We start from the raw sequence: 13303 nt of genomic DNA on the forward strand, positions 1-13303 counted from the left end.
AACTTTGTTAAATGCAGCCTTTATCCACATGGTTTCTAAACAACCTGACTGCATTGGTGCGGTGGCTGCACACCAGGGTGCTGTAGAGCGTGGTAGCACGTAACTGCTTGCACAGTATCATCCTGTTCCCTGCCACCACCTCTCCTCAGCAACCTGTTCTCACTGATACCTCACACCGGTGGTTGAAACAGTTGTGGTTGTGTTGTACAAACTGCAGCTTGTGTTATCCTATGGTAGTTCAGATTTAAGTTACACGGCTCGAGAGAAGTATATCATTGGTAATTGCATGATTTAACTCTGAAATCTTCTTGTGCTAATGTTTTCATTTCTTCTGCTGAATGTGGCCAAATACTTTTGGAAAGGGAAAGGAAAAATATAAAGGATGGAGGTATATTCCCTCTTGATGTAGGGGAAGTGTTCAAGTATATGGTCGGAGTGTACGTTTACAGACAGAAAAATAAATAAATATATACAGTACTGTGTAAATAAATAGAACATTGACTGGACCAACAGTTATATGGCCAACATCTCCTTTAATTCTTACATGCTATATATGAAACCAGACACTATGTGTCTGAAAAATTCACATGTGGCCAGATCACTTTATGCAACTCCTGCTAGGGAAGCCACCTCACCTGTCATGGAAATGACCAATGTAGAGAAGTATGTTGGATAGTTACCTGTGAGTCCTGCTAAAAACGGAGTCCTCTGTCATTTGCAAGTTAAAGTGCTGGACGAGGCGGTAGGAAATCTGCAGAAGTAGGCCAGCTGCAGGAAAATAGAAGAAAAATTGCGGCCCTTCAGATTCGAGTGATATTTTCCAGCAACTGGCCTTTGCAAGGGACAGTGTCAAGACCTTACAAGCCTCCCAGTGGCAGGCTCAGCTTTTGAGGGTGTAGAGGATAGATGTGCCATCCTTAGAGAGAAAGGAAGGCTCTGAGGGATGATTCCCTTTGAGACCCCTTCGGCGCTCAGGTTGAATCTCAGCATTCTCTAGCTCTACAACCTCAGTTGTTGGTTCCCATCCCCGCTGCCATAAAATGCTGAGCCTTTAAACGAATGCTCTCTAATGCAATCCAGCTGATGTTGCACTTAACCCAAATCATTGTGTAATTGCTTTCCAACACGCTTTGAGTCAAATGGCTGTGCTGACTGGCTAGGTAGGATGGACACTCCAGCAGAGGTGGTCCCGAGCTGCTGGAGCAGCACCCTGCCCAGCCAGCATCCCTGGGTCCAGGTAGGGTGTGGGACCCTACCCTGAAGCTCTACCACGAGATCTATACATTCCTCCCCTTAGAAGCAGAGAGGGTCCTTTTGTTTGCTCCTCTGTTCTTCCCTGAGCCCCGCGAGCTGGCTGCTGTGTTTTCAGAGATCTCGGTTATCCCAGCGGGTGACTCGGAGGGGCAGACTCCTTCCCTGACCTCCCCATGTACAGGTGGCAAAGCTGGCTGAGCTCTGCGTCGCGTCTTGCCTGAGCAGGGCATCATTTTCTCCTCCGCTTTTGTACAGCTAACGAGCATGCAGCAGTTAAAGAGACTACTGTACCTCTTGATTTTTTTTTAAGTAAAGCTCAAAAATTTCTAATGCTATCTCTAGCTCTTTGTCATTTAAAACTTACCTTTTCAAAGTGTATTTTTCTGTCCTGACTGTGAGGATACAAACATTTCTTTTAAGGAGATGTGAAAATTACATTCCCGTGACTCTGGGGCCCAGGCTTTAAAAGTATTCCTGATATTGCCAGAGATTGACAGATGCTGCCAGATAGTGTTAAGATTTTACTTTGAGATGAGTTGTTATACCTACTTCTTAAAGGGACTCCTCTAATACACAGAAGCGACTCAAATACAGATCCGTTACTTCTCTTTGAGAATGATTCAGCGTATATTATATAACAGATTCTATATTTTGCACGTGCTGTATGCTGACATTCAGCATATATGGTGATACTGTTGTGCTGCATCTGTGTATTCCCAAAATAACTTCATTTAAGCATGCTTTAAAGTTGTGGCACACGTGCTGAAAACACTTCATGTTAGCAGGATTCTCCTTATATGAATTTTAGCAATTTCCATGTTGTTAGCTCTTGCCCGCTGAGCAGCTTTCACCGAATGGGCAGGAACCAGTAGTGGATAGGTCCGTGTGTGAAACAGTCTCGGAGCAAATGGAAGCAATCTTCTGGCAGAGTTACAACGAGGGATGAATTTGGATCAGGTTCATTTGGGCATCAAGTGTCAGCTTGCTTCCAGTAAATGAGATATGGTATGTAGGAGGTTCAGTAATAAGGTGTCTCCTGGAAACAAAAGAATCCATGCCTTCCGCTTTTACTGTAATACTGCCATGCGTCAGATAAGAGACATCCTTAAATAGCCCAGGAAGAAAAGCCGAGGCAAAGGCAGGTGATTTATTAGTGTAAGGTAAGGAATGATGGCAGATGCAGGAGCAGAGGCCTGCAGGGATGCTGTGGCGGTTGGAACTTGCCTGTGTTTTACCTGTGCGCAGGTATATCCCGCGCTGCTGCAGAAGCATGGAGGGGAATACCTCTATGTTCATTAAATGATAGAGGCCAGATCATTTCTGGGCTTAGGCTCTTCATTTCTTAAATGCAGACCTGCTCCATGTGGCTCGGTAAGCAGGTTTGGGATCAGTCAACAGAGTGAGGTTTTATGTGCAATTTATCCCCCTTCCAAGACTGCATGTTCAGTTTAATTTAGGTAGGTATTTGAGCAAAGCCTGCAGTGCTCTGTTTCTATATCTGCTTTTTGCGTGGCCCTCATCCTTACAGAGACATGAAAACACGAGCGCTTTATCTGCTCCTTTGAGCTGCACCCTTTTAGTGGACATGAAGAAAATAAGACCAGACATAAATGATTAATGCAGAATCTTGGAAGAAAATATTGCAGGGTGCCTTGCTGTTTGATTACAAGCCTTGGAATTAGTCAACATTTCCATAATTCTAAACCAATATACACCTGTTTTCCCACTGTGATGTGAAGGCACAACTTAATTTAACAGAAACCCCGCTGTGCTAAATCTCTCATTAAATACCAAGCTAGTTCTGTAATTTAAAGTTGCAGCACCACTATTTTAACTGAATTGCCTTTGTATTATAAAATTAATAAGAAGTTAATGATGCACTTTGCTGTATTCTTTCAGATTTTTTTTTCACAGCAACAACAACAAAAAAGAAAGATAAAGAAGAAAAACATGTCACCAGCTGACATCTCAAGGCTTTTCTGGTTTTAATCATTTTCCTGAGGATAAAATTCATTTAAAAGATTTTTTTTAATTTTTAAAAACTTTCAGCATAAGTAGGATCAAACATCTTCTTTTTACTCATGATTAGTATAATCTCTCTGTTAGTCATAATATTCCTTGTCATATAATGGAGCTTTTATCTTTCCTCCAGAATGTATTCAGATATCACTTGTTATGGTAGGATTGCTACTAGGCAGAGAAGATATAAAGTGTTGGAGAAATACAGGCATATTGATATATATGATACTTAGCAATGAAATAGGACAGTTCTCTTCTGTTTACTTGGTGCTGGCATCACAAGTAGCTTTTATGTCTTGTAAATTGTCATGGTTTAACCCGGCAGGCAGCTAAACACCACTCGCTCACTCCCCACCCTCCAGTGGGATTGGGGAGAGAATCCGAAAAAAAAAGTAAAATTCATGGGTTGAGATAAAGACAATTTAATACAACAGAAAAGGAAGGGAAAATAATAATAAAAATAATATTGATAAAATAATTAAAATATACAAAACAAGTGATGCACAATGCAATTGCTCACCACTCACTGACCAATGCCCAGCCAGTTCCCGAGCAGCAGCCCCCAGCCAGCTTTCCCCCCAGTTTATATACTGCGCATGACGTCCTATGGTCTGGAATATCCCTTTGGCCGGTTTGGGTCAGCTGTCCCAGCTGCATCCCCTGCCAACTTTTTGTGCACCCCCAGCCTCCTTGCTGGCTGGGCAGTATGAGAAGCTGAAAAGTCCTTGACTGTGCAAGCACTGCCCAGTAACAACTAAAACATCAGTGTGTTATCAACATTATTCTCATCCTTAATCCAAAACACAGCACTATACCAGCTACTAGGAAGAAAATTAACTCTATCCCAGCTGAAACCAGGACATAAATGAACAACATTAATTTCCAGATGTGTCTTTTCAGATATAACATGCAAGTGTGTAGCTCATATCCTAGCTCATAGGGATGCGGTTTGTATCATTCAATTTACAGTCAGCTTTTCTTGGAACATTGGTCTGTTCAATTTGAATGTAATAATGATCTTAGAAATGCGCTGCTTTGGGATGAGATGTAGAACTGAGACCTTAACTAGTCTCATCTTCATTAAGAATCTCATGGCTTTGTTAGAGGTGTTTAACTTCTATTCCCTAAACAAAATAATCCAATAAATTCCTCCCATGTAAATTTATTCTGTACCTTCAGTTAGAGGTAATAATCTTAATCCCCCCCGTGCTCTAATTTGCTGCTTAGTGAAAATTCACTTCGGTGTAGAGAGCAAACCTCAAATAGCTGCATGCAGGAACTGCTTTAGCTGCCTTTGTGGCACTGACAGTTTTTGTTTATTTTAGTTTTAAAGTGCATTAGTTTAAAAAGAGAATGTTCTCTGTTTCCTAACTAGTGAATCTGGTAGGATTTCCTGGCAAGAGCTAAGTGCAGGTACGTAACACAAGAGCACTATATGTTTGTTGGATTCTTGGAATCCAGTTGCTGAATAAATACCCCTTTAATCTTATGCAGAAGCTATTTGAAGTCAGGAATCAATGGGAATCCATTTGTAAAAACTACACCTAAAACTCTTTGGAGTCTTTATTCTGTATTTGAAGTTAGATTTAGATTGGTTTAGTGGTGGATTTGGCAGTGTTATGTTAATAATAGTTGGACTTGATGATCTTAAAGGTCTTTTCAAACCTAAATGATTCTATGATTCATCTGACATGGCAATGATTATTTGTTGCCTATATGGATTTTTGCATATATCCTCATAGCTAAGGTTATCACAGAAATAACTAACAACCTGCACTGATTTAGGTCTCAGCACTCCTGTGCGTTCAGCAGACTAATGGTTTACGTGGTTCTTATTTCAAGTGGGATATACATATTCCAAGTAGCAGCAAACCTGTTGTATTGAAGTTCTGGCATGAAATTAGGACATTAGCTGTATGAATGAATTTAATTAAGGGTTTAACAATGGAGACACACAGGTTTGAGAAAGCTCTTAAAATTTTAACAGCAAGGTAGAGTTTGTAGGATCTAACTGTCTTGTAAAATATTAATGGCTTCTTTCTTTGCCAGATGTTGTCGATGGAAGGATTTTTCAGTTTTTACATTATAAGAATCACTACCGGTTTTATTAAATGCTGTTTACGTGGTAGGGAAACAGAACTGTCTTAGAGGGAACTTTTCCCTAAGTATTCTGCGCTGGCTGTAATGAAACCTCGGGGTCCATTTAGGGGTGTAGAATATGAAAACCTGATCTTTAAAGAGGAACTTAGATCATTCTTCTCTTTTGGTGCCCATTCACTGTAGGGTTCGTTCTGCCCTACACCAGGCTGACAAGCATCCCCACGATGCCAGTCCCCTTTGGGGCTTCCCCTCGCCCCCGCAGACCAGCTCAGGGTTCACGTTGGGTGTAAAACACACTTGCTCTTGCTGCGTGCCACGGTGTCGGTATCGCGTGTATCAGCAAGGGAGCACCACGGCCCCTCCAGGGGCATGGGGCTTAAAGGGTTGTAACGTGGGAGAGAAATCTCAGCGCTGTGCTGAATCGGTTTAGCAGGTTATTTAACCTTCCGAATAATCTGTTTCAAAATGCAGGCATCTATGACAACTTACTATGAATCCACGTTCACTTTCTGATAAAATACTGTTTGTCCAACAAGAAGCAAAAAACCAAATATATTTCTGATTTTCACTTTACATCATGAGCTCATTTCTAATGAATATCCTGGCACACTCCGTTCTGGAGTAGCGTTTTAATATCCAGTTCCCTTCTCTGCTTTAGGCCTTATGAGTTGTCAGTACTATATGAACATAATGTAAAAATTACCTGTAATAAAAAGGTAATCATCCAATATGACTTGAATAATAGCCTGCATATGAGATATCAGTGACTTTGAGAGATTTTGACAAACAGAAAGGGAATTCAAAGAGCAATTAAGTTAGTTAAGGGATAGGAGTGATTGATTTATGATGACAAATTGAACTAATTCAGTACCCATATAGCATGGCCAAATGCTGTTTAATGAAGGATCTGAAAAGTCTAGAAATGTTGAAATGATAAAAATAACCAGATGGGAAAGCGGACAATTCCCAGGGAGTGCCTATTCCTAGGAACTGAACTATAAGACATTGAATGATGTTGAGAAAGTGAATCTGGCCCATTTCTTCCTTTAAAATACTATGCAAATGGAACTACTTAATGATGCATTTTGTCCAGCTCAGAAGTGATTTTTTAGTATGCAAATAGACCACTTCCACCTCTGCCCCTCAAAAAAAGTTGCACTGACTTTGCCACTTAAGTGAAAAATCAATATTTGCGCTAAATTCAGTTACCTTAGTACAAAGGTTGGGTTTGCATCTACCATTACTGTGAAACACAGAACGGATCACCAGCGCTGAATTCATAAAATGGTAAAAAGTGATTTAGGAGCCCAATGAAATCCCTGTAAGTTGCTGAACTTGCAGCTTAACAGCAGAACGAAGGGTGTTGCGCATGTGTAGGGAGAGGGCAATATTGACTGAGTGAAAATAACTTCTCTAAATTGAGAAAAACATTTAATTCATAATTATATTGTCCCTTTTTCTCAATGTAGGATGGGGGGCAGATCCACCTTCCCATACAGTTTGATCATTAGGATAGCTTTCTGGCATGCAGAAGAATGCAGTTCATAGCCTCTCTGGCTCGTTTGTTGTAAGGATTTAAGTTGAATTGACCTAAAAGAGCCTTCACCACTGGACTTAGTTGAGATTGGAGGTCACCGTTTCTCCTCTCGAAGCTGTTCCACTGTGTATGAAAATATTAAACTCTCATGGGGTTGAGAGAAAGCAAGTAAAAGCACTTGATTGCCTAGTACTGAGGGCAGTGACTCAAGAATTGTGATATCCAGATAGGAGTCCATGGTCTAATAAGTATTTTTATTATTTGGAAAAGCTTCAAATGTTTGGAAGATACTCCCCAAGAACAGAGAAGTGCAGGAAGATCTGTTGACCTGAAGCACTGGGAGAAGGAGGCTAAACCTTGACCTGCCTTACTCAGGGGGGTGATGCCCCAGGCTCACCCCCGCGGTATGTCAGGAGGGTGCAGAGCTGCACAGGGTACAGGCATCAGTGAGCTCTTTCAGATCGTAGACTTCCATATCACACTGCTGCTTTTCCCTGGTGTAGCAGATCTGCTGAGAAGCAAGAGCACATCTGCAAATGCAGTTAGAGGCACACTGGCTTTTTTAGATAGCTCTTTTGGCGTAGTTCAGGATTATTTTTTTTTTGTGCAGCTTTGCCATATAATGATGTTGGGATGGAAACTAAGTAATGCATAATACTGGCTTAACCTCAGAAAAATTCCCTAATGTGAAGCCCATCCCCAAAAGGCCAAGCTGTTTTGGCGTGTGACACTGGGCTTTACCTCTGATTTCCATGACTGCGGACAGTTGAGGTCATCACTTCACAAAATGCCTCCGGAATTTAATGTCCAACTTAGAACATCTTATTCAGCGAGGCTGGAGGATCTCTTCACAGGATATTGCTTTCAAGCTGGGTACCCAAAAATCACTGACTGGAGAACCTTTTGCTGTGCACTTCAGAATGGAAAACTCTGAACAAAATTGAGAGGCCATCACTGGAGTACTCTAGAGTATTGCAAAGCTCACCGAGATTTAGGTGGGATGCTTAGCTAAGGATAATAGCCCAGGCACTCTCTTCAACAGCTATTTATCCTCCTGCTGGTGTTAGCTGTTTTCTGTTATCCGGAACAGAAAGTACAGGTGCTTCAGTCAGCCTCATTAGCACCATGACAGAAGCTATTAAAATTGTCTTCGTAATGAAAAACTAGTTCAGGGAGCCTTCCTAGCTGTCTGACTACTCCTACAATAGTGAAATTAGAAAGGCAAATCATAAACAGTGTTGCAGGCATCAGGAAGTAACATCATTAGAGATGCCCTTGGATGCCATTTACCTGCCTCGATAGCAATGTTTGGCACCCATGGATCTGAGTTATGTTATGACTAAAGAGCCTGGGCTTCATGGCATGTTTATAACAGAGAGACTGTTTGTTCAGCATCCTTCTGCCATTGTGTCCAACCCCGTGAGCTGTGCTGCTTCTTTCAAAGACCTCTGCTGTGTGGGCTGTGGCTCTCTGCATTGCTATCGAAGGGATGCAGCGTTGTCTCACGTCGTGTTTGTACTCCCGTGGTGGTGCAGGAAGCTGACGCATCTCTAGCTAGCTTTCTCCCGTCTCAATCGGGTAATGAACCACGCTGTTTAGATGCACCATGCTGTTGTATGCGACAACATACCTGATGAGAGAGAAAACGTAAGTTCTGTCTTCTCTGTGGTCATTAGAAACCCCATAATATGTCCTGGAACACCGGGTGAAACTGGGTGGCTTGATTGAACCTCCTGCTCTAATAACACACCTTGGGCAATTATATCCTGCCTAATTAAAAATACTCTTTGCAGACCCAGAGAGATAATTGATTTTTTGCTCATTCTCTGGAAGAAATTATCTTCATCAGCTCAGCTGGAAGAGCCCCTTCTTTGTGCGCTCTTCCCCTGTGGCGTGCAGAGTAATCCTTTCTCCTCTTGCCATCAGGGTCACTGGAGCTGCTAGAAATACTCAGGGATTCATTTGGGTGCAAGCATCTCTTTGGGGTACAGATGCGTTCATCTGATTGTCATGGTGGACATCCAAAACCTTTAGAGACACTAAAACGGGCTGTGAATTCCCACCCTGAAAGGTTAAGGAAGACCCCTAGCTGCAGAGCTTATATTTCAGGCTGTCAGTGTATGGGGGAAGGGATCAGCACCCTCTAAACCAGAGAGCAAATATCATCAAAGTGTTACATACCTTTTAACGGGAAAAGCAGTACCAGAGCGGGCAAGGCTAGTGTTTGTCTTACTTTTGGAATGATCCATCTTTTCACTTGCAGCTTTGCTGAAATCAGTAATGGCTTTTCTCCCAGAATGCAGCCTGAGTATCTCCAGAAGCGGAGAGCAGCAGTCATTGAAAAACATGCCACCATAACTCCATTTATTAGCGAAAGCCTATCTCTGTTGCCTGGTGCCAGGGAAGTTAAAAAAGCAAAAACTGCAGAAGAAAAAAAAACATTGAACTAAACAGAGTCTTAAGCAGTGGTAAACAAAATGTAGCTTCCTTTGTGGTTGATTTTTATCCAGCTGCAGCCAAATATCAAAGCAATATCAAAGGAAAGCTACCCATTAATTAATTCAGACTGACTTCACAAAGCAGGCTGGAGCTTTTGCTGATATCTGATTCTAACAACTTCCTAATCTTCACAAGTTGTCATTAAGAGTGGCGTTAAAGCAGTCTGCAGTCAGTCCCAGCTCTCGCCCTATTGTAACTCAGAGATGGACTATCTCCCGTTGCAGGAGCGGGGGGATACGCAAGCAGGGGTTAGAATAAGCAACGTTGCTTCTTTGCAAATGGAATCTGCAATGTATCAGGGAATCTCATGAATACATTGCCTCTGTCATTCATTCTAGGAACACTCACCCAATCCCACTTGCAACCATTACAAGTTGCAGCGAGTGGAAATTTTCTCTTCTGAAGGAGAAACACGGGGGGGGAAAAAACCAGAAAAAGAAAGAAAAAGAGAAGCTCGTGTATGAAAGGAGTAATTGGAAGTCTGTAACGATCTTTAAGAAAGTATGAATAGAGCCTTATCACTGATTTCAAGATAGACAACATAGGATTCTGGGTTGAAGAAAATGAGATTGTGGAAAATAAGACGCTAATCAGAGGATAAGATTAGTTTTAAACTAAGAACTGAAAGTCAGGTAGCTCCATAAGTGAAGCTTGTAATTCCACCGTGAAAATAAACAAAACACTCTAGTGTTCCTTACTGCTGCCAGGATCTCTCAATGGGATTACGGCCTCATGCAGAGATGCAAGGTACGTGATACCTTTATATTTCCATTCAAATGCGGATGGCTCAAATGATTGAAGGGAGTTTGTGTTCTAGAGCATCACTTGAGCAAGTATCTGCCAGGCAGCGACTAATATTATTTTGTGGCCAATTCATGACAACACCTTAAAGGCAAATGTGCTGTGTTGTTATACAGTATGTTCGTTTCAAATATCTTGAGGAATACAGAGAGGATGAATGCTGTTGCAGGAGTACCTCACCAAGCATCCACAGCAGCATGGGTGTAGATGGTGCATTTATTTTCTCCAGGGCCAGGTACTGCCCAAATGCCAGCGACAAATGGGAATTATTTTTGATTGTACACAGAATTGAGGATTTACCGTCGTAAGAGGTAAAACAAAACTTAGATCAAGTATCAGGAAAAAACAGTATCTGTCCAATTAGAATAATCTTCTAAAAGAAACAAAGTTAAATCCCAATCCTTAGGGGCATTTGGGGTAGGAAAGAATTAGAAAATATGTGATAGGCAGTAATCTTGTATTGGCATTAAGTCCTTCGAGATGAGCTACTGGATTTTTTTTCATCTCACATTTCTTCGGTTGCTAAGAAGTGAAAGAAATTGCTATGCTTGTGTGAATATAGAATCCTTCTATTTGTACAAAAATATATGATTAACCGAAAAGAAAGATGTTTGTAAGTAAGAGCTAGTCAGTTTAAGTGCTGTGCTTATATGCTTGTGTCTGGGGGGCTCTGAGGTTGCTCAGGCAGGCCCTTGCCTCTTGTGACCCTATTCATTTTGCAAAGAATGACATGGATTTATCCCAGTTTAAAAGTAGCCTGATAGCTAACAGCTCTCACGTCTGGCACTTGTCTTCCTCCCTGTTGACACACGAGCCAAAAATAGAGAGTGTGACTTGGTGAAAATTTCTTTTCTGCACCCATGCCCTCTTCCCCTGTGCTTTCCTTGCCCTCCACTAGCTTCACCGAAGCTGCAACAGCCCTCAGGCTGCATTAGCCCCGCTCAGAAAAAATAGCAAACGCCAAGAAACCGGGAGTTCAAGACTTCCCAGTAGCTCCAAATGCTACCTTTGGAGCAGGTAGGATGAGTGATGTAAGAGGTTTGAGCTCAGTTGGTTTTATCAGAGGACCTTCCTGATAGCTCTCCGTGGCCTCCAGCTGTTCCACCTGAAGCTATCTCTGCAAAGAGATTTCTTTGACCTTTAGGCAAGCTGCGCATAAAGATGCTACTCATGGGGCACAACACAGAGAAAACTTCTAATTGAGTAGAATAACGATAGAAAGAATAAGTAAGAAAAGACGGGTTTTCACACATTGGCATTTATAGTCACTAAATGAAGCATGTTGGTGCTTTTTTCAAGGGAATCAAGGGGCCCAGTTGCTCGAAAAATGCATTAATGTTCATATTTGGGGTCAGATGCTAGTTCAGGGCTTTGCAAATGGGTGGAGGCAGGTTGATTTTGGCCTTACTGTTCCTGATACTGTCCCTTTTACTAATGAAAGCTTAATCACAGCTCGGTCCAAATACCACAGCCAGCTGGAACTGACTCATTCTTCAAAAATATATGTTTCTGTTAATGTTGCCCATTTATTTTTTTGTTTGTTTAACTCCCCAAGCACCTATTGAGTGAAATATTTAAATACATTAGAATTCCTTAAGATTAGCATTATAAATGTATACTGCATGTTTAGTATGAATAAAAAATACTTTCCTTATCCCAAAGAAAGCACTGGCAAAATACATTAGCTAGAGAGATGCTAAAAAATTAAAGAGAATGAGTTCATACAAAGGGTGGTTAAAAATTACACGGTTGCTTAATGTGATTCTTACTGCTGTTTGTAATTGTATGTGTACACAACTAGATGTCCATATTTTCATGTGGACTGTGTGTATTTGTGTATGCTTGTGGCTGGAGACAGCAGTAACATTCTGTTTTCATAAATGGATCAAATATCGAGCTATCTTTTTTCATTCTCTCTCCACAGCCAGATTATTTCCCCACTGCAGAGTATTGGCATAACTCTGAGAGCTTTTATTTGAATGCTGATACTGGATAGTTGTGGAAAATTCCTGTAACTTCAGCTCATGGAGAGCTTAAATAGAATTTATGAGCCATATCCTCATTTGGCATAAAATATTATGGCTCTGCTGGTTAAACAATAAAACTGTACTACTTACCCAAGCTGATCTCAGTCAGGAGAGTAGGGGTTTTGACATCTTCATTCAAAACCCCTTTTCTACCTGAATGCTTTGGCTATTCCCTCCAATATTTAAAGAGGCATGCATGTTGACAAGTAGTTTGGGGCTCATATCTGACCTTTGAAGAAATCTGGATTAGTCTGTTTGGTAACAGGGTGGAATTTGACTGCCTGACTGACTGCTGGAGAGGTGGGAATCACAAATCAAGACGTATTCTGGACTCAGAACTGCTTTGCACCTTTGCTAAGTGAAAGCGGCAGCAGCCCCACATCGTCGTTGCCAACTCTTTCTATAAATTGTACCCTTTGCTCTAATTTAAAAGGTAGAATTTCAATAGAAGTTATAATTTGGATGCTTTGGGGGCTTATTTTAGACTTACCTCAATCATGCTTTTTAGCTATGAGATGTTCTTGCTGGTACCTTTTAATGTAAATATGAAAGCTTTCCAACAAGAACTTTAAAAAAGCTTTATATTAAAAAAAAAAATAAAAAATCCCATAGCCTAGAATTGGAGGTTCGTACCAAATAATAGACTCTAGTTTCTGTCAGAAGAGGAGACCAAGTGCATTGTTGGATCAAGGTGACCTTCCATGCTGCAAAAAGAGTCAGGCAGAAGATCCGCTTAGTAAAAGAACAGAAAATCTGTGATGTGAAACTGAGGGAGTGGTTGAGGCTGGTTTGTCTCTTATTGAATGAAAGCCCAAAATGGAGAAGTTAAGTTTAGATGAGATGATGTTGTGAAAGAAGCAGAGGACCCCTGACTATGCTTTCTTGCCTTTCTGAAATGTTGCTGTCGCTGGTCATTCCCTTTAAAGGGTTATTTCCTGAATTTCAGCTTGGCAAAGGTAAAGGATATCGCTGAGCTTAATCACATGGTGTTTTCCCAGAGCATAGTTCACAGAGGAGACAGTACATGCAAGCACAGAACAGTGTAAATCTTAGTAAAGTAAAACTT

General features: G+C 41.3%; 1 protein-coding gene across 5 annotated transcripts in view; it reads left to right on the forward strand.

Moving 5' to 3' along the window:
• CELF2 (CUGBP Elav-like family member 2) overlaps nucleotides 1-13303 on the forward strand; it is a 374910-nt gene that overhangs the window by 274039 nt on the left and 87568 nt on the right. The window lies entirely within an intron of this gene.

This window comes from Buteo buteo, chromosome 4 (assembly GCF_964188355.1).
Source record: "Buteo buteo chromosome 4, bButBut1.hap1.1, whole genome shotgun sequence".
NCBI classification, from domain to species: Eukaryota; Metazoa; Chordata; class Aves; order Accipitriformes; family Accipitridae; genus Buteo; species Buteo buteo.